Source organism: Crocodylus siamensis, chromosome 3 (assembly GCF_052110815.1).
Source record: "Crocodylus siamensis isolate JL-2025a chromosome 3, ASM5211081v1, whole genome shotgun sequence".
Taxonomy (NCBI): domain Eukaryota; kingdom Metazoa; phylum Chordata; order Crocodylia; family Crocodylidae; genus Crocodylus; species Crocodylus siamensis.
This window is the reverse complement of record NC_143397.1, coordinates 16583312-16610853: the sequence shown is the minus strand read 5'-3', so window position 1 is coordinate 16610853 and position 27542 is coordinate 16583312. Positions and strand designations below refer to the sequence as shown.

The following is a 27542-nucleotide window of genomic DNA, read 5'->3' as shown; positions in this document are numbered from 1 at the left end:
TAAAACATATTAGAAGCCTTTCTCAGCAGAGGAGCTTGTGTATCACAGACTGATAAATTTACTAGTATAACTACAAAACACAAAACAAGCAATGTGTAAATAGTGAAGGCTGATCACTCCCACCAATAATGGAAAAGTCTGAGGATCTTCTTACTGATTAAAAGAGTTAAGAGATATCAGAGATTTCAATAAGAAATATTATCTGATAACAGAGAAGTCTAGGTCACAATATCTTATGTTTACAGTCTTTTTTTATCCCAAATGTTCCCAAATTTCCTTACAAACTATGAACTAGATTCTATATTATGTAATGTATGCTCAGTTGCTAGCGGTATATAATGGTAAAGAAGAAACAAGGTAGTGAATAATCACAGTCGGATTTTTTAATACATAAACAACTGGACAGATTGGTTCTGCACACATAAATTCAGCATTGCATGCAGCTACTGTCTGCACTGGTATTTGTGCAAAAATAACTGTATGCATAAGTGGAGAGTCATTTTGAAAATGTTGTGAACAGGCTGCATTTTAAGTAAAGTAAGGTAGTTTTTGGCATGATCACCTGACACCAGGTGCATAATGGCTAAACAGCACAAAGACACAAAGGAAGAAGGGGAAATTGTGACTGAGGACACTTTGGCCATCCATGTTTTCATCTAAAATGTACATGTACAAGCACACGCGCACACACACACACCCACAGCCACACACACACCATCTATGTACATGCATTAGATACCTATATCCCATTGGTCTTTGATTATTGCAAGCAGGTCGATGAAAATACCAGTTCTGATAACTAGGAACAAACAATTCATCATGCACAAAGACAGGCCATGTTCTAATAATTTAGCCCTGAATTACCAGGGAAACCAGACAGGGCCTCAGTTTGAAAGATTATCCCCAAGCAAAGCCAAACTCCATTTAGCTTAGTTACAATGCAACTTGTTCACAAGATTTTTAAAATAGGTCTCCACGTATGCATACACAGTTAACTCAGTTACCCTAGCTATAGATCGGGACCTTGTTGTTATGGAGAGGCTTGTTTGTCCCAATGATCCTCAGGGCTACGTTGGCCAGAGTCTTAACATCCTGATAAGGCCACACACGGTGAAGAGGCCAGAGGGGAGGTTCCAGAGAAACCACAGTTCAATCCCAAGTCCTCAACGGCAGATCAGGTAGAATATGCCAGATCTCAATGGCTATAAAGATGGAAGAAGACCGTAGCAAGATGGGGGCCTCCTGTTGTTTCAGGTTTTCCCTTGCCGCTGGACCTAGACCTTCACCTTGTCAAGACTGCGTGTGGTTGCTGTTTCCATGCACTAGCTTCCACCCATTAAAGTCATACACAGGCTTCTACCACAGGAAACAATATACTCTCCTAGTCAATCTCCAAAAGCCCTGCAGTGATGAACCAATGGTGACACAGAAAAATCTGCAGGCAGGGGGTGGCAGTCTTATGGTCATCTTATACCTGGGTTCAGACAGGGGGACATTTTAGCAGCTGCTACCATAACTGAGCAGTCTTATTCAGGATACCCCCTGCATATACTACATGAGGAAGGGGTTAGAAAAGGTGTGCTAATACTAAGCTGTCTTATCCGCTCCTGGCTGGATAACCGCGTTCCACATGTTCACTCTCTTTGTGACTGGAAATGTCGTAAGATGAAAATCATTTTTCCAACATGGAATGCTCACACCTTGATGCATAAATAAGATAATGAACAACCAGAAAGAAGAACTTCTATTGTCTCCAGGAACTAGTGAAATATATCGATATTGCATGTCTGTGTGAGACAAGATGATTGAACGAAGGAAGAGGGTGGAGACCACACTTTCTTCTGGAAGCGGAAACTGGCCCGGGACAAAAATGGTTATACTGTTAGCTTTGCCAACAAGAATCACCTTGTCAGTCAATTTATAGAGCTCCCCATGGGCATTAGCACGTGGCTTATGACCCTCCATCTTTAGCTCAGCAATAACCAGGACACCACCACTGTCCTCAGTGTGTATGCTTCAACATTTGGTGATGATGATGATGTCAAAGAACAATTTTGCTCCAACCTTGACCACATACTGACTAATACTTGCGAGGAGAACAAGATCATTCTTCTTGGTGACTTCAATGCCAGAGTCAGATGTGACCTGAAACTCTGGAATGGCACCATTGGCTTAGGAAGGAGTAGGGAAAGCAAACTCCAGTAGCATCCTTCTCCTGAGCAAGTGCATGAAGCATGGTCTTGTCATCACTAGCACCACCTTCAGATCAAGTGACAAACAGAAGACCACCTAAAGACACCCTTGCTCTAAAAACTGGTACTATGTTAGTGTTAAAGCCCATAATTGAATGGATGCCCATATCATGTGAGCCATACAAGGAACTGACAACTGCTAGACAGATTGCCATCTTGTCAGATTCATTATGAACATCCAACTTGCTCTGAAACACTGAAAACCAAAAAACTATATGAAGGACTCTCAACACCAATCTCTTCAAGATCTGAAGGTCTGTAAGGGTCTCCAACAGTGTCTCCCTAAAAAGCGTTCTGCCTTATCCACAAATGAAGACAATATTGAAGAACTCTGGAAGAGGTTTAAAACTTCCATCCTTATGGCCTGTGCATTGGCTATACTACCCATCAACACCAAAACTGTTTCAAAGACAGTGATGCCAAGATTGGAAGAGAAGGGCTCATTTTACTTGGCAAGATGACACCTCATGTCAGCAAAAGTAAGACATGTATCAGCTCCTCAAAACTGAAGCTCAAAAGAGAACGTAGGAAATCAAAAATCAGTGGTGTCAAGATAAAGCCAAGGAGATCAAACTCTATCCACACAAACATGACATGCATATCTTTTTCCAGGCAATGAAAGTCATCGATGGCCCAAATTCCCACAGCACCACTTTCCTGTGATTGCTGGATTGCTTGATGCCCCTCAAAAACAATTTATCTATCCAAGCTAGATGGAAAAAGCACTTTGGGGCACTCTTGAACTGTGATCTGACTGTGGCAGATACCACCATCAAGTGCATCCCCCAACACCCTTAAAGGAGATCCCTTGCCAACTCTCCTAACCTAGAAGAAGCCTGGTATGCTATCAAAAAAACCAAGAACAACACGGCTACTGGACCAGCTGGCATACCTGCTGAAATGTACAAGACTGGTGGCAAGAAACTGGTACTGAGATTCCACAAAATTAGTTTTCAAATCTGGAACAATGAAGAGATCCCCAGGGACCTGAGAAATGCCAGCATCATGAAAGAAGATAAGTCTGCGTGGAGGATATATCAATGTATTATCCTCCTTTCCACAGATGGGAAAATTCTTGCCCGCATCCTCCTGAACCACCTTCAACCTCTTGCTGAAGACATCCTACTGGAATCGGTGTGATTTCATACCATCCCTGGGCCAATTGGCATGATCTTTGTTGCCTGTCAGGTCCAAGAAAAGTATTGGGAACATCAGGATCTGTACAGGACTTACTAAGGCCTTTGATTCCATCAATCGTGAAGCCTTGTGGAAAGTACTGGCTAGACTGGATGTCCAGAAATGTACATCAAGATCCTGAGACATTTCCATGAGCAGATGACATGGCTGTCCTAGGTAGAAGATCAGAGACAAATCTATTTGTCATCCACTTGTGTCAAGCAAGGATGCATCATCATCCCAACTCTATTCTTCATTTGTCTTACAGTAATTTTTTGACAAACAACAGAATCTTTGCAGAAGCCAGTGTTACCAGCATTGAGCCAGTCAGTGATCCTCAAGCACCAATTTTACCAACCATACTGTGTGCGGATGCCTAACTCCTGTCTCCCAAAACAGGTGCTTTACTCCCAGCTTAGTAAAGGCCTAAGATCCCACAATGGCTGGAGAAAACACTACAAGGACACACTGAAGGTATGTCTCAAGAAAGAAAGATGCTGATGTCAAGACTTGGGAGGAGCAGGATGCTGGCTTACTCCATTGGCATTGCAACCTCAACCAAGTGGCTGCCTATTTCAAGGTAAAGTATTTCACCCTCAAACTGCAACTTCTGCGGATGCGTCAGTGGTTCAAGGTTTGGACTCGAGATCTATTAATAAGCCATAGTAGAAAGTGTCCTCAAATTGAGGAATTGCTCATACTGAGGAGTCAGGGATGACTTGAAGAGGGGGCCTGGACTAGATGACCTCATGAAGTCCTTGCCCAAAACTTCTTGGATCATGTACTTTCATATGGGGGGAATAGAACATGCAGTCTAGAAAAACAAAACAAGACAAAACTAAAACAAAATCAAACAAACACCTTTTCCTGTGAAAAAATAAAAATAAAAAAACAATAGCCCAGTCATCCACCATTAACCTGCCATCTCAAGCTTTCACTTCATCTTCTGTGTTTCTGGAAAGCTCCAGGTACCAGCTATTAATCAACTGGAACTTGCATTCCCAGAAGTAGCTTTACTATGGGACTCCTTGAATATTCTGAACCCATTGCTTCTTGTCCCTCTCAGGATACTAATTTGTACAGACAGTACTCTGCATCTCCCAACCATGTAATTCGGCATCTACATCTTGATTTAGCAGACACTTGCCAAATATACTGCTTCTCCAAATCACCCTGTTTCCCAAGACACAAAAAGTATACTTGAAACAGCATACTTATCTAGAGCAGTCCCTTATATGATGAGGACGTTGTATGACTTTCATATGATGAAGCAGACGGCTACATCTTGTGCTGTCATTTATTGCAACCTTCACAGATTCACTTTTCACTTTGCATTAACAGTTCACTCCGTGCTTGTGTGTGTGTGTGTGCGCCTACAGAAGGGAATTGAACAGCCGGCATATGTATATATGGCTACTGCTGATGATCTTCCAGTCATATACTCAGATTTCTGGAGTACAGATGTGGATTTTTCATTGGCTGCTCACAGGGAAAATAAGTGGGAAGTAGCACACTGATTTCAACTGTCTTGCCTATTCTAAAGTTATGACTTATATGGCACAAGGAAATGCATGAGTGCTAGCATCTGTGCAATTTTACTGACAGCTTTTATGATTGAAATAACTTTATTTCCTCTTATCAGCAGCCCAAGCAACACTGAGTACTGGAAACTTCACTGAGCAAATATGCTTTTCCATCCTTGGAAGAAAGTACAGTGCTGTTGAACAGTATACAGAATTGAGTGTTTGACTGGCTGTTACAGACTACATTCATTTCATTTCAGTGGGGATTTGTTTAAAAGAGGGATCAGTGGTACCTTTTCAGTGCGAACACTTTAGCAAATCAACTGAAGTAAGAAATAAGCACATCTCAAGAAGCATGGGTCAGATATATTGCCTACAGTGCATTCCTGGTTCACTGCAACTAGTCTTTTTATTTCATAGGACGTGCACCCACATTTTGGTCACCAGTATGATTTGATACAAGATTTCTTTATCATCCCAAACTTATTTAGCCAATGGTCACAATAAGAGGAGTTCTTAAGCTGTAGAAGTTTGGCACTAAGCTGGCTTGGAGAGGCATATGTTTTGTTGTATTTTATTTTATCATTCATGTTGGGATGAATATTAATTCCCCTTTCTTTAATTCAGTAAGTTTCTTTTCATGATGTCTTAAGGAGTTTCTGATTTCTCAAGAGTGAGTAGTTGCAAGCATTCTATAAGCTTCTAACAGAATCTTTTATATTTTATATTACACTGTTTGCCATTAATTACGGGAGCTTCAGATAAGGGTCAGAAGTTAACATGCTGGATTTTGCTACCACAGTGCAAGACAACCAGCTTTTTGTTGCCGTCTCACTACCTCTTACATTATACACTTCAAAGTAAACACACTAAAATTAGGGAAAAAGACCGCAATGTTATTCAACAGACTTCACCCAAATGGCTAAAACACCCATACATATTGAACTTACTGTCGAACAGGTGGCATTTCATTGTATTGCTAAAATGATGATTCTTCTTAACCAGTTACAAACATAATGATTGAAAATGTCAAAGTCATGCAAATCTATAGACTGTTCCATCCAAATGCAGGATAGGAAGCTTCTTTTACAAACTGCATCAGTCAAATACATCTGAGGAGGATAAAAGAACATATTGCCAATGTATCTGTCTGGATGAAAGGCAATTAAAATATGACGGTAAGAAACACTGGAGAAAATGAAAGAAACACAACCCCTATTGTCATTTTTTTTTTTTTTACTAAATAATACAATAAAAATAAAATCCAATTAAAACACTTTGCACATGCTGCAAAAATCTTATGATGCATTATAAACCATCAGAAATCAACAGAAGATGGAATCCCAAATTAGCACACACTCAAAGCAAATGTACCCAAACACAATGGACGACTGAATTGCCAATGTATTTATTATAAAGTACGGCAGAATTTGTATTCAATAAACTCTTTTTATAGAGAGTCATTGCAAACATTTCCAATGACTCATTTTATTTTCATTGTGTTTCAGTGGAGCAAAAAAATCTTGTCACAATGAATGAACAAACAGCCACTTATAACAGCCACTCACACGGCAGCATATAGCAGGTTATTTGAATGGACACATTACTTTTGGCTGAGCCTTTACCATCTGTTTCAGTCTCTGCTAGCAATGCAGAAAGAGAAGAATTCACAAGTGCATCATAAGACAGAAGCTAGTGCTTGAATAAGTGTGTTCTTCCTATGCTTTTTCAAAGTATTAGAAACTAACTGCTTGGAAAAAAATCACTTTGCAGGATACATAGATAGCTGTATTGTCTAATGGAATTCACTGTAAGGAGCTCTTCTTTTTAGAGTCCAGGTCACTGGAAACAACAGAGGTTGAAAGTAGTTTGCAAACACAGTGAGAAAACTACCAATGACTTCCACAGGTTCGTTATCATGGACTTAATTAGCTGCTAAAATAATCTACAGCAACCAACGTACACTTATATTTAGTCTGAGACTATGACTATAGTGTTCTTTTCTCCCCATTACCGGCTTGTTTAAATTGATAAAGATACCATTTTGCATGGCAAAGCCACTCACATCACACTAACCATAGCGTGAACCAAGTGACAACTACTTAAAAACAGGCAACAGCTATCAAGAAAGTCTGTCCAGTGGATTTTTTTAACATGGAATGAAATCCCTGATGTACCCACAGCCATGAAACCCCCAACTCTTAAATATAAACACTATCTTATAGAGTTAGGTCTGAATTTGGGGTAGTGTACAACTAGATCCAGCCAAACAACTGAGGCTGCCTTTAAATAATTCATGGAAGCATCCACACCACAGGACTTTATTCTCATGGGGGACTTTAATTATCAGAACATCTGCCAGGAGGGAAACAGAGCAGTGAACAAGCAGTCCAGCAAATTTTTGGAGTGCATTAGGGAGACATTTTTTATACAAATGATAAACAAACCAACCGGGGGGGGGGGGAGGGGGTCTTCTTAATTTGCTGCTCACAAACAGGGAAGAACTGGTTGCGAATGTGAAGGTAGAAAGTAACTTGGGTGACAGTCACCATGAAAAAGAGAGTTCAAGGGGAGGAAGGAAGGATGGAGAGCAACAAAATAACAAACAATGGAGGTCATAAAAGCAAACCTCAGCAAAAACTCAGGGAACTGGTGGGAAGGATTCCCTGTGAGGCAAGTCTGAATGGAAAAAAAGTCCAGGAAAGGTGGCTCTACTTTAATAAAGCCCTTTTAAAGGTACAAGAGAAACTATCCTGATAATAGGAAGTGGAACAGGAGGCCAGCCTGGCTAGACAGCAATCTCTTCAATGATTTGAAACTGAAAAGGGAATCCTACAAAAAGTATAAACCTGTCCATAGTCCTAGGGAGAGTATAAGAGTATTACATACAAGTGGGGAGAAAATTAGGAAGGCCAAGTCTCAATATGAGATGCAGCTGGCAAAGGACATAAAAGGCAATTTAAAGGGATTCTACAAGTATATCAAAGGTAAGAGAGTAAGAGTACCGGAGAAACCACTGGTCTCTTATGGAATACAGAAGTCAATCTTGTTACAGGTAGCGCAAAGAAGGTTGAAATATTTAATGCCTCTTTTACTTCAATCTTCACAAAGAAGAGCAGCTACCAGATGATGAGTGCAGCGGGCAGCAAAGATAGGGAAGGAGACAAACAGTCTTGAGTGAGGGCAGAACAGGCTAAGGATTACTTAGAGAAGCTACATAGCAGCAGGTCCAGATGGGATGTGCCCTAGAAGAAGCTGGCTGTGGTAATTTCAAAGCTAATAGCTATCCTCTTTGAGAACTCATGGTGGTCAGGCAAGGTTCTGGATGACTGGAAAAGGGCAAATATAATGCCCACCTTTAAGAAAGGGAAGCAAGAGGATCTGCAGAATTACAGGTGAGTCAGCCTGATCTCAATGCCTTAAAAGATAATGGAGCAGGTCCTCAAGGAATCCACTGTAAAGCACCAAGAGCAGAACAAGGAGTACCAGTGCACGTGCCCGACACCTGCTCCAGTGCGTTCTAATCAGAACGAACGGTCCAGCCGCCTCAGCATCATGCGTATTTTGCTTCCTTGTGTTTCAAAATGATGGTGAGGCAGTTTTAAAGCTTGTCGAATGACTTTTAGTTAACGTGCCTCCACCTCCATTTTGAAATGTGGGACGCTGAATTCATGAGACACAACGGGTGTTTTAATTAGAGCGGCTCTCAACAACCACTGGGATTTACCAAGAGTGATTCATGGTTGTGATATACCTTGAACAGCAGAGACTCCCTATGCCTGAAGAAAGGTGACTGCATGTGAAAGCTTGCCAAGAACTTTTTTCCAACTACTTAGTTGGTCTAATAAAAGATATCACATCTACCCAAAGAAACTTGCTTGACTTTAGCAAGGCTTTTGACCCAGTTTCTCATGATATTCTCATTAACGAGCTAAAGAAGTACAAACTAAATCCAAGTACTGTAACATGGCTACATAACTGGTTGGATCATCATGATCCATGAGTAGTCAATGCCTCAATGTTTAGTTGGAAGGAGGTACGAAGTGGAAATTAGTGAAGGTGAAATTTTCAAGAGCATTTTGTACAGACACTTGGCTGAGATCACTTAGTTAGGATTGATTCTGTCTTGAACAGGGAGCTGGATTAGACGATTCCAGCCCTACTTCCCTATGATCATATGGATTATGTCTGTGTGATATTCCATTGTGCAATATACAAAAGGGTTTTAAAAACCTCACAGGGCAACAAAACAGAAGGGTAAATAGGCACCAAAGAAAGTGCATCACACAAGAATATTTTCTCATCTTGTGATGCTCCACTTTTCCATAAGAAAGGGCAAGTTTTTGAAAATAGCTATTTTCAATGTGAAGTCCTTAAGAGGAAAAACTAGGCAAAAACTGAACCATCATTGCCATGCCAGGGCACTGAATGAAAGCCAAATCTCCCCAGACCTCCCCAAGACAGAGGGGGTACAGGAAGTCACATATTTTCCAGCCCTACCTCTCCCCACCTACTTTACATCAAAGACTTGCTTCTTCATGTTTTGCAGGGAGTCCTAGAAAGATGGGCTCTATATAGGGGTGCTTGGGACTTTTTTGACAAAATGATTTTTTCTGGAATACACAAATTTATCAAAAATAGAACACTTTGTAGAAATGTTTTTTTGGTCCAGGATGGAATTTCAGCTAAAAACAATGGGGGACAGGAGAAGTGGGAAGAGACTGAGGAAGAGCAAAAGAGAGGAAAGAGACCCACTGACCAGACACCAGCATCCTGAAGACTATGGCGTTCACATGGGATGCAGGAGAGCGAGGTTCAAGTTTCTGATCTGAATCAGAGTGTCCCAGATGGGTGCCCTAGCTACTATCAAATTGGCTGGCTATTTTAAAAGTCAGTCTTCCTTTCCATGAGTCTTTGCAGTGCTTTAGTTTCATGCTTGTGGAAAATATTTGGAATCTTGGGAACTCTTGTCTAATAAAAAAGCCATTTCCCAGCTTATGGTGGTTCCATACCATTCAAGCTCCATAGCACCTCAAAATCCAACCTTTCCTTATGTGACAGAACTCTACCAATTCTGCTGGCATGAAGCCTTCTGCAAGCATTCAAGTAAGACCAGATAATATCCCTAATGGTGTGGCTACCTTCCAACAATGTTTGTAGTGGTCATAACCTCTCATTCCAAGGCTCATCAAAAACTTGCCCAAGCTCTTCTCATTCAATAAATCAAACTACTAGAAGCACTGAGTGACCTTGTGCAAGACCTACATACAGCTATGTGCAACTCTGTAGTTTCACTCTGCGGAAGTCTCATTCAAACATTTGCATCCATTCAATCGGCAACACACCTGTCCTGACAGATTTTGCTTAAATTAAAACACTCTCAAAATCTAAGCTGATAAATCCATCAAGCCCTATAGTTTCCCTTGATTTTCTATTTAAATCCAAACAAGGGGGAAGAAAAATCCTAACTTCAATACAAACATCACAAGTTCAGTCAGAAGGAAAAATCTTTCTGAGATATTAATTGTCTACTGAACATCTTTTCTCCTGTAGCTGATAAATAAATTGCTCACGGCAAAATGGTTCAGTGTGATTAAAACTATAGTTTTCTGTAAGCAGCATATGGTAGTCAGTTTCTTATTTCAGCTCTCTAGTTAGTCAATTTCTTATTTTAACTCTCTATAAAACCTGTTGAATTACTAATTTTCTGGGAGGCTTTTTAAACTTCATTTGCAATAAATTCAATAATCGCTGACATAAAGTCTTTCAAAATCAATTGGAAACAAGAAATCTCAGGGGAGGCTAATCCATGGATCTCTTTATGAATCTGTAGCTGCTTGCTTTATTCCTGGCAGTAGTTCATTGTATGCCTTGCAGTGGGGTTTTTTTGTGGAACTTTTGCTGCTTGAAACATAATAGAATATCTCCTGTCCCAGATACTGGCCTACTGGATTAATATACCTTCGAGACTGACCTAAAAAAAAAATGAAGGAACTAATTAGCAATCCACCACCAGACTGCATTATATTTTCTTTAGCTTTATTAAGGCCTTTATAAAGCTAAGAAAGTTCCATTAAATCTCTTATAACAACTTTCTACTAATCCTCCTTGGGCTGCCTGTGGTGCTGACCTGGTGAAGAAGGATATGAGCTCTACTTCCTTTGGCCACGTGAACTTACAGCTTCTTACTGTATGTCTATAGAAACTGCCATCTCTCAAGATCCCTTTCTGTTTTCAGACTCCTGATGAGAAAAATATCCATTGCCCTTTTGCACAGGGAATTTGTACAATCCACGCCACATTTGCCCAGCTCCTAGTATCCAGAAAACTGGCTGACATGAAGCAATCAATTAATCCTACAAGCCTGAAGACTTTTTTGACCCCAAGTCACTACTGTAAGAAGAACCAGCATGTGTGTGTGTTTATTCTTTTTAGCACAGAGGAAGGGGTTCTGGCACCATAAGAGAGCTTCAAGTTGTGAAGACACTCAACATTTCTCTGTCTCCTCTGTTCACAGCACTGGAGTTAAGTGGTTTAAGAAGTTGTCAGGCCCAGTGCAAGCAGCTGCTAGATTAATTTCTTCTGCCAGAACTTTGAGAAATAAGTAACCCAAGTTAATTAGGTGCCAACAGGGAGGTACACAATGAGCACACAGAGCTCTAGCACACGCGAGCTTAATTGTAATGCTTAATTCGTTTAAAGCTATTATTTTAATATAGCAATCAATGGGATCTGGCAGGAGGTTTGTGCCGTTTTCATAATTTACATGGCTGCTTTCATTACCTGCAGGTGCCTGATGTGATTTGCACTAGAATCCAACAACCTTGTCTGTTTAACTACAACCATGCACAACTAAAGACATTTCTATGCTGTACCCTTATCAGAAGTACCCTTTCTAGAGGGCTGAATTTTGAGCTAAGTCATCCTTGCATCAGCCTAACTAGCATCCCTCAATGCTGCAAGTAACATAATTTTAGGAGTTCCTTCCTTTGGGGACTTTAATACTAAACAATCTGTCTAGGTTCAGTTACTGTAGCAGCTAAGTGCCAATATGATGAAAATAATAGGTTCTCATTTCTATAGGGACCGATCCATTGTTCAGCTGAGGTCAATGGAAAAGCTCCCGCTGATCTCAATGGGTTCTGGATAAGACCCAGAGGATGAAAATATCTAACTTTCCTGTAGGCATCCAAACATTCAAGAGTCAGAGGCTCTCATGCTTGACTGAAACAATTTTATTCATTTCTCATCTAAGAAAAATATGCTATCAGTGTCTACGCAATTTGCTTCCTACAATCAATCCTGATTCACAATTAAATCTAAAAACCTTTTAAGCTCCAGTAATGAACAATATGAAGTCTGCCTGAAACCATCTGCTGCACTGACTAGCCGTCCAGTGCCTAAGGGATATGTCCTAACCTCTTGGCTTCAGTGTGGCCCAGAACCCTCTAATGCAGAAATGATAAGGGATGCAAATTGAAGCATAAGCTCTCTCTGCCCACCGAATGCTTTATTTTATAGCGAGCCAATAATGACCAAGACAAACATGAACAAGACATAAAAACAACCCATCCCTCTCAGAAAACTTTGCACAACCATTAGTGTCCAAGGAGTGCAATTCTCTGCTACAAAGACACTGACAGCATGGTAGAACCTCTCAAATGGCCGTATATTTCGGACTACATTTTCACATCATTTTGTACATCGCAGCAGCAGTCTCCTCCTTTTGTTGCTCTTTCACACTGCTTCAGTTTTTGTTCCTCTTCCTGGCAAGCAACAAATTGAGCAAGTGTTATGCTAAGAGTTTGGTGCCATGGTGTTTTGACTTTTCTCCTGATGCTGAAAAAAACCACGTTTGTGCTTTGTAGTGAGAGGCACATGTAACGATTGCTCTTACAAGCCTTTTAAATGTTCTTAACTGTCTGATAGTCTCATATACTCTTCTTAGCACTTTGCTCCAGGACTTGAAGCACTTCTGAAGTGATCTTGAATAAGATAATCGTGTTAGGGGAGCTACAATAAACTGTTGAGATCAAGCTTATGAATATACACAACGTAGGTTTGGTTCGTTCTAGAACCCAGAAGGAGGGGAGCTGCAGTCTGTGCGGGTGCGCCAGAGACACACAGACAGAAAGCAGATGAAATGTAATGCTTCAGATGAAAAGGATCCTGTCTGCTAATGCAATAATTGGAGGAACAAAGAGTCTCTCATGACAAGAAGATGAAACCTGAAGAACAAAGATTCTCTCTTTACAAAGAAGTGAAACCCGTGGAATGACTTCTCTTCGTAGATCACATGCTGAGGGGTGACTGTACTAGCAGAAAAGCGCCTAATGGAGAGGCATGCTTTAGAAAGTGGCTGCCATTAAAAACCATACACTTCTGCTTTTTGGCTACAGCTGCAGTTCCTGTTTGCAGTAATGGAAGACCACACTAATTAAGGTCATTTTCAAAAGGCAACTATAAACATTTTGATGGGAGTCCATGGTGTTTTAATACTGAAAGGCATGGAAATAGAAATAATAATAATCTGTCCAGTGTATGCAGCACATGTTTAACAGAGGGGACAGCACGAAATGGAAACATTTCCAGGCTGTCCAATCTAAGAAACCCCATTCCTCAGTTATGGGTGAGTTAGGGTGAGACTGTGCAGTTATAATTTTCAAGTTATTTAGCTTATCCAGGATATATAAATTACTATGGTTTATATTGTACATTGAAAGATACTTAGAATTAATTATTGCTTGTTGTATAATAAAATGCATCTCAGTGTTAAGTAATCTTTTTCTGCTATCATAGGAACTTCCATACCGTATCAGACTGTTGGACTCTGGTCCACTTATCTGTGTCAGATGTATCAGAAGAAAATGCAAGAGTACAGAAAGAGGGTATTATCTCATAGGGAAATCTTCTTCCAGTCTGTCTATGGTACCTATATAACAGTGGTCTCCAACCTGTTTATGTAGGAGATCACCTTTGGCATTTAAAAGCAACCAAGATCTACCATGTGCCGCTGCCACCCCTCGCCCAGCAGGTCAGTCTGTGGGGAGGGAAGTGGGGGAGGCAGATTGAGGCAGAGGAAGAAAAAATGATTTGGGGGCACACCTCCCCAGCAGGTAAGTCCCACACAGTCGGGGCCCCATCCAACTTACCCCTGCTTCTGCCTCGACAGCACTGTCCCCAACTGCAGGGGCCTCAGTCTAGCCACCATCCCTTCCCTCCCCCATGGACTGACCTACTGGGCTGGGGAGCACACGTGCATGCACACGGGCACTCAACCTCCCACCCCAGCCTCGAATCAACTCCAAGAGGCTCTGAGATCTACCGGTGGATGGAGATGTGGATGTGGATATGGATATGGATGTGGATATCCACTGGTTGGTGACCACTGCTATTAAACTATCATTATCATACTATTTGTAGCCCAGATATTTAAAGATTCATAGGTGTCTAATGCTCACTGAAGTTCAGGGCAATTAGATACATAAATAACTTTTGTGAATATGGGACAGAGCATCTCACAGTCTTGAAAGTATTTTTCCTCACAACACCCACATACATGCTTACCTGTCCACTACCCCTGAACTGGAAACCACAGCACTTAAAAATCAGAGCACCTAAGGCCCAGGTATTGAAAGGTACTGAAGTACCTACATACTTTGGAAAATGTTGGGCATAAGTATCATGCACAGGTCACATTAATGGTATGAGGCAGAGCAGAGAACTGGAACTGCCTCTACCACAGGCTCACACCTTAACCACAGGACACCCTTCTTCTCAGCTCCCCGACAGAATATATCTGGGGTAGTCAGGAGTAAGTGTTACATGTGTAGTTCCCTTCCCCTCCTTTTTCACTGAGCCAGGGAAAACACATTGCTGTCTCAAGCTAAATGCGTTCTCACCACAATTTCTGGCGACTTCAAAAAGTTCTACTGCCTGCAAGTCTCAAACATGATTTGAAATTTGGCCCTTGTGTCAGGGATCTGCCTTTGCTGTCCCCATAAAATTCCAGCAGACATTGGCCAAATGGCTATCCTTTGAAAAAGCTGAGCTCGCAAGACACCAACACATGAGCAGCAAAGCACATTGTAATTACAGCCCACCGGAGGAGATACAATTAATTGATTCTGCTGGAGTGTAGCAATTACCACACTCCAGCAGCCTCCCATGTCTTGTGTACCAGTGTTTCTACACTTAAAAATGGCAACAGGGGTCCTTTAACTAAAGCTCATTTGATGAGCTTTAGATAAAGCACCCCAACCACAATTTTTAAGCATGGGAATGCTGGTACATGAAGCGTTCTGGGCACTTTAATTAGAATCCCTCCCACCCCCAAAGCACATGTGTGCAATGGGTAGATGCCCAAAGCACATGTATAAGTGCCCAAGGGGCAGGTGTTCAAAACAACATTCCAGAGGGTGAATTCAGGAGTGACTTGAGCATATGTCCAGCATCACTCTATAACTACACGCCACCCTTCAGAACAGTATTCAGGTGTTGTAGTCTTTGGATACAATTTTCTCTTCCCACAGTCCTATGACTCATTCACTTTTAGTATACATCTAAATGTCACAATGCAGTACCATGCAGAGATACTGCAGCTAGCTCCAAGGGGCAAGCAGCGAGGTGGCCAAATTTCCAGATGACACTAAATTATTCAAAGTGATAAAGACCAAGGCACTGTGAAGAACTACAGAAGGATCTGGCATGATTGGCCAAATGGACAACTAAGAGGCAAATTAAATTCACTGTAGATAAGTGTAAAGTGATGCACCTATAGGCAAAAATAACTCCAACTATACCTACACTATGATAGGCTCTATATTAGCTGTTACCACACAGGAAAGAGATCTAGGAATCACTGGACAGTTCACTAAACATTAGCTCAGTGCTCAGCAGCTGTCAAAAAGGCTAAATATATATTAGGGATAATTAAGCAAGTAATTGTGAACAAAACTGAAAGTATCATCATTCCCCCTTATAAATCCATGGTGCATCCACACCTTGAATACTGTGCCCAGTTCTGGTCCCCACAGCTCAAAAAGGGTATGAAGCAGAGATGGACACAGGCATGGGTGAACCGGGTGGCCACCTGGACAGAAAGGGTGCAAAAATGGCATTTTTTTTTCCATTGTCCAATTATTATCATCATCATCTCTGGCAAAGGGGGGGGCCCAACTACAAGTTTGCCTGAGGTTGTCAGGAGTCTAGGTATGGTGCTGTATAGAAGAACTAGAGAAGGTAAAGAGAAGGGCAACAAGGATGATTAGTGGTACGGAGTGGCTTCCATATGAGGAGAGACTAAAGAAGCTGGGCCTATTCAATTTAGAAAAGAGATGTTTGAAGGGGGCGTGACAAGGGTGTACAAAACACTAATGGCAAAGAGAAATAAAAGAACACAATTAAACTAGTAAGCTGAAAACTAACTAAAGGAAGTTCTTTTTCACACAGCATGTTAACTGAAGCGTGGAACTCATTGAGACCAGACGTTGTGGAAGCCAGATTCAAAAAGGGATTGGATAATCCAAAAGGGGATTGGATAAATTGAAGGAAAGGGACATCAGTAGCTATTGACTATGGCTATTAAGGACACAGCCTCTGAATTTAAGGTCTGAACTTCCTAGACCTTAAATGCTGGGGGCTGCAAGTGAGAGACAAAGTGTGGGGAAAACCCCTGGTCATTCCCAGGGTTTTTGGTTGTGCTGTGCTGATCTAAGGACATAGACAGGCAAGGTTCTTTGAGTAGATGTGATATATTTTACTAGACTTAAAGAACCTTGCCTGCCCGGTCATACCCAATTCATTCTCCTTTTCAGCATCCATTCTCTGGCACTGTGTGACAAGGGTTACTGGGCAAGATAGACCTATGATCTGACCCCAAAATGGCAGGTTTTATGCTCTTAATGGAGGCCACTCAAGTACCTGAGGCAGGACTGTTACATGCATGAGGCACGTCTCGGCCAGGCTGAGATGCCTGATACATCAGCCTGGGCCAAGCACAAGGGCAGTAGATCTATACTGCTTTCTGTACCTGACCTACCTGGACTGTGGCTAGGGAATAAGGTCAACACTTCCCATACTCTTATTCACATTCCCTCCCATACAATCAACATTTACAGACCGGCGCCTGGAAGTCAGCCACCAGCTGACTACATTCCCTGCCTATCATGTTTACTTTAAACCTGCAGCCAGTTCTGTTACTGCACAAGTAAGCAGATAAATCTTTCTACAGGTATTCAGAAAGATTAGGAGACATTTTTCAGAAGCTAATTGCTTATCTTCTCTAATGCACAACTATGCCTACTTAGTTCATGGGGTTGCTGGAAGGATTAATTAGTTAATATTGTTCAAGCACTTTAGAGATGAAAAATATTTGATGAATTAATGGTTATGTTAATTGTTATCACTCAATTAATATTATTCATTAAGTTTGCACACTTTTGAAACTCTACTGTCTCTTCACTTCAACCAATGGTCCTCTCACATGTACACACAGAGTGCTGACAGACATGGAACCCACCCCTCTCCCCGCTTCAAGACAGTAGGGCTGTGCGAAGCTTCAGTCCCTGATTCGATTTGGCAGAGATTCGGCCTAATTTGGCGGCTCAATCTCCAAATCTGAATTGAATCAGAGGACCCTTTAATCTGTTTGAATCGAATCAGACCCCTCCAAATTGCTTTGGAGAGATTCAGAAAGATTTGGAGATTCTGATGTAGACACAATTTTAAATGTTTTTTCTACATACCTCTAGGTATCAGGGGCTCATGAATGCTGCAATGCTATGGTGCATGAAGTGTCCCACAGAAGCACAGGGGGCATCCCAATGCATTTGGCGGCAGACCCGGAAGTGGACCAGAAGCACTTCCGGTCCACTTCTGGGCCCTCCAGGTAGCATGCAGGGGGGCCCCCTGCACCTCCCTCCCAGCTTGGCGACTAGTGCCTCCTGGGTCTGGGGGAGGTCACCTGGGGTCCCCCTGTGGCCTATTGCCAAGCCAGAGAGGTGCTGAGGGGGTCCCCAGCATGCTGCCCAGCAGACCTGGAAGTAGACTGGGGACATGGACCATGGCTAGGCTGCCTTGTGTGGCATGAGAGCCCCCACCCAAAGTGGGACAGTGCCACTGGCATCCTCTCCTCCTTCCAACACATGCTAGGGCCAGGACTCGCTCTGCCAGTGCCCACATGAGCAGGAAGTGCTACAGCTGCCATGGCTGGCACTGAAACCACCTGGAGCTCCTTACCCTCCTCCAGTTACACACAGCAAGGCCTATATTTCCAGTCCCCCCCCCAATGCCCCAGCCCCAGCCACTGGTCCATGTGGTGCCCCAGGTACTGCCTGTGCTTCTGGCCACATAGTTCCCCACCTGCAACACGGGACAAACTTGAGGCTGGATCCCAAAGATCTCTCACAGGGGGCCTCTTCCATGCTATCCCCATAGCTCTTGGCCTTACCTCCAGGACGTTCCTGAGCTATACCTCAGCTGGCTGATGTTTCTCTCACAGCCACTGGCAGCAAGCTGCTGCCTCCTCCTATATAAGATGGATCCTCAAGTAGCCACCTTAATCAGGAAGATGCTGGCTGACTGTCTCAGCCCTTAAAGTGGCAAGCACCCAAAGGTGCACTGACACACCCCCACCCCCAACCCCCTGGTCCCCTTTCCCCACTGGAGGGCCAGGCACCTTTAGGCAGGCCATACTGGTAACAATACTGAGCTGGACTTGCTGGCAACACCCTGCCCTGCTGCAGCCCCAGTACCTAGACTCCTTTCCCCAGAGCCAGCAGGCACCCGAAGGCACACTGACTCCCGCACGCATACACCACACACACGCACATCCCCTCCACACAATCACCACCACACACACAGCCTCCCAAAAAGTCCCCATGTCCTGGCCCTCCAAGCCCTCTCTCCCACCCCTTGTCCCGGCTGCTGAGGCTGCTCCCATTATCCTGTCTGGCTGTACTGCCGGCCATATGTGTGTGTACATGCAAACGCACATGGTGGAGGCCTCCAGTCACCCTCCTCCCGCTCCCTGGGACCCCAAGCAGGTTTTTGTAGGCTAGAACACTGCCAACCTGGAAGGTGAAACCTGCAGTTCCCTGTTTCAAAGAGGAAAATCCATGTTTTTCTTCTTCAAAAGGGGAAACCTGAATTTTCCGCATTTTTCCATGAAACAAAAACCTCAAGTTTCTGGTCATCAGCCAAATGCTTGACTTCCCATAATCACAACGTTTAGATCAATTTGTTTCAGCATGGCTACCACTCTATTGTTTTTCTTAAGCTACATTGTCAAAAGGAGGTGAGACTTCATTTCAAGGAACGCTGAATATTTTCTCCTGGAGTCCATTAGTCAGTCAAATGCTATCTTCTTTTCCCAATGAGCAATATTATTTAGAGGGTTTCATCACCATTTCACACTAAAACTATAACCAATTTTGATGTTGGTATAAATATTCTGATCCTGAAATGCACAGAAAAGTTCAGATTTCTCCATACAATCAGTTTCTCCAGTAACATAGCTGAATCCAGAACAATAAATAGCTTTATTTTATTAAAACTGCACCAGTCTGAAGATTCAGTCCCTAATAGAAAGCTCAGAAGAAATTACAGAATGCTCACTGCCTAAAACAAGTTGCTACTTAACTGAAATCTTGAAGTTTCACACATTTATGATATTCACTGTGGTCTGCCAGTTTTCAGACCTGAAATCTGGCCTTTTCATTAAAGGTCATAACAAGTTCAACAATTGTTTTTGTAATCAGTCTGAGAAATCCAAGTGTACAAGGGATACTAATTTTATAAGATTATAGTAATTTCTTCTTTAACTACTCATGTTGGGAAAGAGGTCTCCAATTTGAAGAAATTAAGGTCATTCAGGATCACTAATGCTGCTATTGGATTTTAGCCAGGGAAATTTACACAAATATCTGGTAATTGCAAAAATTACATTAATTTCTATATTATACATTATTCTTGAAAGGCTATGGGCCAAATTCAGGTGTGACATGCACGATGATGTAAAGTAGCTTCCTAAATCCTAATTCCACCTGTGTTACTGGTAAGTGAGAAACTCTTAAACTGATGTAACTTGCACATGAAAGAACCATAAGGATTGTAAGCTAAAGTTACACCTACCCTACTTTGACTTGCACCTTCTTATGCCAGTGTCCAGGTTCTCAGCATATTCTTTTTACCACCTTAAACAATCTTGGAAGTCAAAAGGAAAAATGTAAATGAAGGGTTTTAAGGACTTGAAAATACAAGGAATTTTTAGGTTACCATAACACTGCATGTTTTGAAATATCACCACTGAAGTATGGCCTCACTTATTTGCTCAGAGGCAGTTGTTTGTTGAACTAAAATGCGGCTAGACAAGGGAGGATATTATAGCAATGGCTCTCAAACATTTGGCCCTGCCAGGGCAAGGACAGGATGAGTGGTACAGGGTGGATCCAGGGGACATGTAATCTGGAACATAAGGCTCAGAAATTTGGTGGCAGAATTAACTGACACTGCCCAGCCCCCTTCCCCCTGCCAAATTTCCAGACTCTTAGGAAGCCCCATGGGTCACATTTGGCCAATGGGCCAGGGGTTGAACACCCCTGTATTAAAGTGTTAGTGGTAAAATGCTCCTTTAAGAAAAGATACCTTTTTCATGTGTGCTCATAGCTCTGATCCAGGCACAGACATAAATTCATTTTGAAGACAGAATACTAGCCTGACACTTTTACAGTATTTCAAACAACTTCCAGCCCCTTACAATCTATGAATCTGTGAACATGACCACATGGGTCCCTTTGAAATTTCTGAATCCCATGGAAAAAGCGCTATTAGAAGGATTAAAATATGTATACATAAAAGGGGTAGACAAAGATTTCTGTGATCACCAGCTGATTTCCTGTGTTCTGTGTGCAGAGGGACATTCAAAAAAGTTAAGGGGAATGAGCTAAAGGCCTGAAGTTACTGCATGTAATGTAAAGAACATTAAACTCTGGTTTGGAGGCTCTAAGCCAGAAATAAGGTGTTTGCTGTAGCTTTAAAGGAGAATTGTGCTGCAGTAAACTAGGATTTTTTTACATCTAAAATGAAAGAGTCCATAAGAGGTTTAATGCCCATTAATTTATTCACATTAACATCACAGCTTTAGTTGATTTGCCTTAAATCTCCCTCTTGATTCAAATTAAAAGAGTAAATAAAGTTGCAGCATTTCCGAGTCAGAGTTCTCCCCAGGTGCATAAGCCCGTTGCAGCTGCTGACAGTGATCGCTATCATATCTCAAACACTAACATCAAAAATGTGCAAGTTTGCACAACAGTCACCAGGATACTGAAAACCACCCTCTACTTCTATTATCTTGTGTATGTTCTATGTATATAATATCCAGAATGGTAAAATACAAACTACCATATAGAAGGAACCCACCAGCCAACATACATATCTGCACAGAACCAGGAATCACCCTAAACACACCCCAGGAAATCTGTAATATACAGCCAAACCCTCCAATACCACTGCATTTGCACTGAGGTGAACACCTGTGATTGTCACTATGTAAATCTCACAGGGGCTTTCACCCACAAGGACATTCCTTCAGAGAGATAGATCACACTTTTGAAAGAGCCACCTGGATACCATGTGAAGAATTTCTCCAGTACAAAAAGAAAATTCCCATGAATTGCACACTATTAGTTATGACCTTCTATCCCTCCCTAGAACCTATATGGAAAATCCTCAAACCATTGCAACCCATACCAGGAGAAGACCCAGTTCTCAAAGAGATCTTCCCAGAGCCACCCATCCTAGTCTCTAAACAAGCACTGAGCCTTGCCAACCTCATCACCAGAAACAAACTTCTTATGATCCAAAGCACACCAAATGTATCCAGACCGTGCCAGGACAAGAAAAGTAAAACCTGCCAACATATTGCCACCCCCTCCACAATTACTATACCCCACAATAGAACCATCAACATTCCTAAGCCTGCACCTCCAGAAATGTAATATATCTCATCCAGTGCATTAAAAGTCCTGATGGAAAATAGGTAGAAGAAACCAAATAACAACTGCATACCAGAATGAATGCACACTAAAAATCTATCAAAGGCAAAAATGCCCCATTACATGTCAGTTCACATGTCTCACAAGACAACCACTCTCTCTGAAGTCTGTCAGTTTTAATCCTCAAGGGGAATTTACAAAACACCTTTTGCAGACGAACCTATGAACTTCACTTCATACATCTACTGGATACAAAAAATCATGGACTATAGACATTGGATTTATGGCATGTTATAATCTGCCTGCCATCCAATAACCTCAGGTAACCTCTCTACATTTTACCAGATACCCTCTATCACTGAGTTAACATTCCTTCTTTCTTCCCACACCTACCTGTTGCCTCCCATGGCCTCTGATCCTCACTGCATTTTCACAGACCTGCATTTTGTATATAGGCTTCTTTTTCACCCAGGAGAACACAAGACAACAGCAGACTTTCCCTATGCCTGAAGAAGGGCATTTGGGCCTGCATGCTTGCAAAGAACATTTTTTCTAGCTACTTAGTTGGTCTAATAAAAGATATCACATTTCCCAAAGAATCTTGCCTATGGGGCAAACAGCAAACATACCTGATTTCCTCTAGCTGCAGGCTTTGCTACTGTGCTGATACCCCTCTAATGTCTTGCATTAAAACATGTTACCATGGTCCAAAGTACCATAAAATCCACAAACCAAAAGTGCCCTTGCTTGCTTTCAGCAAGTAGATTCAACACTGTGAGCCAGACTTACAGGAGCAGTAATTGCTGCCTGTGGTTCTGGTCTGGTACATTTTCCTACTCATCCTTGTTTGTGGTAGCATGTTCTATGTTATTTTTCTATTCTGCTGTAATGGTAGAGTTTTTCTCTTTTACAACCCTGCTGTTCAATTTTACAAATTTGTTTTTATTACAAGATGTTCCCTACTCAAAACCAATCACAGAACAGGCATGAGGGTGAAAGGACCAAATTGCAACAAAAGCCAAAGAAATCCATGTGGAATAAAATCTCTGAGAAGACTGAAAAATTAAAACAAAATTAACATCTGAGAGGAGTGAATTATTTACAGTGAGGAACTGATCTCCTCTGCTCACAAAATGTCAAGGAAAAAAATGTCAGTTTCTTCAAATGTAAATGTAAATCTTTGACAACCTTAAATTTGTGTTTTCATTGTATGGCTGCATTGGTTTTTCACGATAGATCCTAAAGGTCATATGTTTTCTCTTCACTAATTGAGTAAGGACGCAAGCCCTTCTATGAATGAAAATCACTGCCATATGCACATGTATGGCCCCCAGTATGCCAACATTTTATGACAGACCTTGAAGTCCACTTCCTCTTCAGATCCTTTCTCATCCTCCCTAAGGTATACTGATGACATCTTCACCGTATGGACACACGGGAAAACATTACTAGTCTTGGTAGAATCTCTGTATTAGCTTCTACCCCTCCCTCAAACTAACTCTGGAATACTCCACCCAGCAAATTCATTTCTTGGACACCACTATGAAACTTTGCAATTGTACCAGAAACCAACCGGTAATGTTTATCAATCATAGGTATAGGGAATCCCCAAATCTGAAACAGTTCTATGTAAAGACAAAGCAGAAGGTTGATGGAAAGAGAAACACCATCCTCATCAATGCTCTTTATGGCTTGTAAACCCTTTGGTTGCCACCTACTGTCTGCCCCGAGCTTAAATACCTTAAACCGATCATTAATGATCTCCAACTCATCCTGGAAAATGATGGCCACCTCACGGTAGCCAAGCAGGTCAAACCCATATGCTTTATGGACAGTCCCCCAACCTTAAAAAGCATCTCTCCAACAACAGACTACTTAAATGAGGCACCAGACCTTGCTCCAAACCCAGATGCCAGCTGTGTCCCTTCATTAACACAGACTACAACTGTATCAAATCATATTGATTATAACACTTGAGATTCATTCACTTGCTCCTCTAACAGTATGATCTAAATCAGTGGTTCCAAAACTCTGACAGATTGCCTATCACCAAGTTAAAATGATACAAGCTTAAGTGCCATCAGCAATTTTTTCAGTTCAACTTTAAATACCACCAGCAAATTTTGGTCATATAAAGTAATTATAATAAATCTGTTAACGTGTACCACTGACAGGCTGTCTGTGTACCACTGGTGGTATGCGTACCACGGATTGGGAACTGCTATCTAAAACATCTGGGGTGAAGATACATGTTATACCGAGACCATACTGAATCTGTGCAATGTTACGTAGTGTTAAAGCAGACATATGATAAGGATTAATACTGTTTCTTGCCTGCACAGCTCTAACTTGCAACTAGAAGGCTGGTGAGCAGGGACATGGCTAGGAGCAAAGAGACCTGGACTCTATCTCTGATGTAGTGGGGGGATGGGGTGGGAGTTGTGCATCTTGGGATGCTGGAGGACTACATTCATTTCTACATTTCATCTCTGTGGATGCTTTGTCTAGAAAATTTCAAAATGAAACAGAGGGTCCCAACAAACCCTATACTTATTGAATGATTAATATGTAATTCATATGTTATATTGTAATATGCCATATGTTCAGCCAATTATCATGCCACTAAATGGAAAAACCAACCACAAAGATGTTCCATATTTAATGTAAAGCCACATTATTCATTTTGTCTTTGAGGCCAGTTTGTTTTGCACTTTAATTTGAACATGTGGCATCCAGCCTGGCTTTGGGCTTCATGGTATGGCTTTAAATGTCCATGTTTGGGGACATTTAAAGCTCTATGCTCTATAACCTTGCATCTTGAACCACAGTTCCATGCAGAGAGGCATGTGTACAGCTATCTATAAGCCCCAGCAGACATACAATGAGATGTAAGAAACTTTATCCCAGATCCAACAATTGGGAGTTCTGCCATGCCAGAACTTAAATGTCTGGCATAGCAGGATGTGCAATTATTGGGACCCAGGATAAAATTACTTAGATCCCATCACACAATTAAATCATTGCCTGCCATGGGCCTGGGCTGGGGAGCCCAAGTTGTGGGTAACCTAGTTTAGCTATGTTTTCTAGGACTTCCAAACTGTCAGTTACTAGTCAGTCCACTTAGGACATCCTCTTGTTCCCAACCTGGGATCAGTCTACAAGATGAAGCTGTACTGGAACCATGGACTGGGAATCCCCAGGATCTTTGAATCTAAGGCAGCCCACATTGGTGCAGGCTACACATGGAGCCAGAGCTCAAGTAAGAGACAGGAAATACAAACATGTTTCCATATTTTGTCAGAATTTCATCAAAACAATTTTTTTTTTGCAAAATTGTGGATGGACTGATGGTTTCTGAAAAAGTCATGATTTCCCATAGAATTGTTCAATGGCTATATTCATGGATCACATTTTCAAAACCAATTAAGTTCCACTTTTACATTTAGTTGAAAATCAGTGCAATTCTTCTCATGACAAATTAATGATTGTCCCCAATGTCAGTAAGTGAGGAGCAATGCTGGAGGAATGTTAGGTAGACTGTTGGCCAATATCCTTGCTAGAATTTTAACCCTGGTATTCAACAGCAAAAGTGGCCTTTAAGACGTGATAGTAAATGTCAGTCTGATGGACTTTAAACATATATCTGCATGTGGGTACAAATGAGTGTTGAAAGACATTTCAAAACAACTCTTAACATTACTCAGTCAAATCTAGTAACACCTTTGTGAAGTATTATCATCTTCTTTTCACTCAAAGAGAAACTGAATGGGAAAGAGAAGGAACCTGATTTGTTCAAGATGTCAGTGGGACTTCTAGGGCTGAAATACAGATCTCCTGATTCTTTGTTCTCTGCTGAAACTGTGTAATCAGCCTGTCCTCCAGAAAAGGCAATGGAAAAAGCTCTAAGGTCCAAGGTGCAACTGGCTGAAAATTTTGTCAACACTGTCATTTGGTATCCAGAGAGATGCACTGCTATAAATATGCAACATATAACCTACCAGTGTGGCAACCTTAAAAGCAAATGGAACACAAAGCACTTGAAATATAACTCACATAAGACATACCAACAAGATTTCCAAATATTTTTATTCCCTTTTTAGTTTCAGAATTTCCATATGTTTCTATACTTTCTCTGGGCTAGGAGGGGAAATTGCAACTATTTCTAGGACATTTCTAGGTCCAGGTGCTTTATGGATAGTTTATAATGCTTTTACATCATAACTGTTAAGGTTTCTATTATGTGGAAGGTTTTGATTTCTTCACAGTCTTTTGAAATCTATAACAAGAGGTCATATTAATTCTACAACAGATCAAATTAAATAGAAATATGTTTAAAAATATTTGTGTGGGGGGGATTGTTATGAATATATCATATCCTTATGGTATGAATATAACATATCCATATATATTGCACTACCCTTAATGAGTCTAATTGCAGAAGGGTAAAGGTCACATAAGAAACTGGCAAAGTTATGTAGTAAATGACTCAGCTATAGAATCCAAACTGTTCTATCATTGATAAAAACAGACATTTATACAAACACCTGATATCCTCACTTTAACCAAAACAAAAATTTGGACACTAGGGGCATATCCCCACAAGTGGGAACATGCATTTCCCTGGGGATAAACAGCAGTAGTACAATGCATGCCATTGCTACTTGTTCCTAGGGAAAGTCTTGTATTTTCTTAGGGGCAATCAGCAGTGGCACAAGGTGTGCCACTGCCACTTGTACCCCACAAGGTGTGCCACTGCTACTTGTACCCAGAGAACACCTATGCCACACATATTCTGGTGTGCAGCATGTTGTCCTGGGTGGGGTAAGGGAGGCTGAGGCCAGCAACTATGCTGGCCCCAGAAGCCTTGCCTGTGGTCCTGGGGGCCTCTGGGAGCTGCAGCCATGGCAATCTCACAACAGGGAGCTTGGCCAGCAGCTGGCCTGACTCTGGTTTTGGGCTGCCATGTATGCCATCCTGCCTTTTTTAGGCACAGGTTTTTTGACCCTGGGATCTCTGGAGTGAAAATTTAGTTATAAATATTGTAAGCTACAGGAACCATCTTTGAGTGCTTGGAAATCTACATTTTATAAAGATCCTAAACTTGGGATTTCTGCATAGCTCCTCCATAGCTGTTATCTTATTGATTGATGCCTGTTACCATTCCAGGATGCATTTGAGATGTTTTGGTCACATATGGCCTGCCAATATCCTGTCCCCCAATGACAACCATCAGTGCTGGACAAGGCAAGAATGGTGTAAATACCTCTAAAAATGCAGACACCATCTTGAGGCAACTTTCATTACTCTACAGTGGGAAATAATTGTTGGACAGGATATGAACCGGTAAACTGCACAAGAAATACATTTCAGCCACAGAAAGCCACAGAACTTCTCTATCAAAACTGGGCAATGCCACTCTCATTTGACTGAGAAGAGAATCCAGCCCATTTTATATAGGATGTGAGGGGAAAAGTGTGAGACAAGAAAAAAGCCCAGAGGGCTTCTCACAGGGACCATTCACCCCAAGTGCAGCAAGAGACTCAGCTGGAGTGGGGAAAATGCTGCCACATTTCTGCAGCATGTGCTCTTCACAGATA

The 27542-nt window shown here is 41.7% G+C and overlaps 1 protein-coding gene across 2 annotated transcripts in view; it reads right to left on the bottom strand.

Annotated features, from left to right (window-relative positions):
- Window positions 1-27542, bottom strand: part of DCC (DCC netrin 1 receptor) — a 1013322-nt gene that overhangs the window by 228138 nt on the left and 757642 nt on the right. The gene's annotated exons all lie outside the window — the stretch shown is intronic.